This window comes from Brassica oleracea, unplaced genomic scaffold (genome assembly GCF_000695525.1).
Source record: "Brassica oleracea var. oleracea cultivar TO1000 unplaced genomic scaffold, BOL UnpScaffold02081, whole genome shotgun sequence".
Lineage (NCBI taxonomy): Eukaryota > Viridiplantae > Streptophyta > Magnoliopsida > Brassicales > Brassicaceae > Brassica > Brassica oleracea.
The window spans coordinates 1-1,190 of NW_013618612.1; the positions used below are offsets into that span (position 1 = coordinate 1).

At 35.5% G+C, this 1,190-nt stretch overlaps 1 pseudogene; it reads right to left on the reverse strand.

Moving 5' to 3' along the window:
- Positions 1–494: 494 nt before the first annotated feature.
- LOC106321586 lies at positions 495–951 on the reverse strand (annotated as a pseudogene).
- Between the last annotated feature and the right edge of the window lie 239 nt (positions 952–1,190).

Below are 1,190 nucleotides of genomic sequence, written 5' to 3' on the forward strand. Positions count from 1 at the left end.
ACAAATCATAATCTCTTGGTTATGAGCCATCCACGATCTGGTTCATAGCAAAAACATATTTTTTTTCCTTTAGGCTGATTTGGTTAGTTTCGAAGGAATTAATGCATTTAGTGCTACATAATGTACTGACTAATGAACTGGAAAAACTTATATAAATATATATATATATATATATATCCAAACATAAAATCTTGTTTGAATTATAGATCGCTAGTTTTATCTTCTACTCATTATTGTTATACAATTTTAGACTTTAAAATTAATGGTATTTGGTATTTTGGTAAAATGTCTATGTAGAGATAGTTGAAGAACTTGTTTGTGGTTTTAATGGCTACTATTATAACAAGCTTCTGTAAGCGACGAATACCAAAACACTTCATAACTACTTAAAAGTAAAAAATCATATCGTTCATTGACAACATTTGGGTTGAAAAACTTATTTATAAATGCCAACGAGCAAAGCATAGCTACTAAAATTGTGAAAAACTTTACAACTATTGTTGTCTCTGTTCATAAACTTTATTCTTCAATATATTAAACTTAGTCGAGCAAGCACAAGACAAACACTTCTTAACGAGCCTTCCCACAGACGCCCTATGGGGAAGCGTTTTACTCTCCCTCATATTGATTTGTACCGCCTTCTTCCTTTCTCCTCCAAAACAACCATGTTCGTTTCTTATGTCACTGGCATCATGATGGCCATCTAGATCTCCTCTTACATCTTTATTCTCCTCTTTTCTTGAGAAGGTATAGCCCCTATGGTACATTTGCCTATAAGAGATGCTATCCACCACCGAGGTAGAACGGTTGCTACAGCCGCTACTGAGTGACCGTGAGAAATCCACCTCGGCCACCGGCCACATGTGAAGGTTGGCATAGGTTGTTTTCCGGCTGGAGACAGCCCGCATCGCTTTTAATGTCTAGACAATCACCTATGCATTTTGAGGCCATGGCTGAATCTCTCTAGCTTATTGTTTTTCCTGCTGAATCTCCCTAGCTACCTTTTTCTGTTCTGTCTAGACTTAGTGTTTGTTTAAATTAGAACCTAAGGTGTATATAAATACATTCGGTACAATGGACATAGTAATGATAGAGAGAGATTTGTTGCAATAATTGATGGATCTTACATTATATGTAATATCTTCTCCAATTAATCCACAAAGTTCCATGATCTGCTAGTGTATATGATT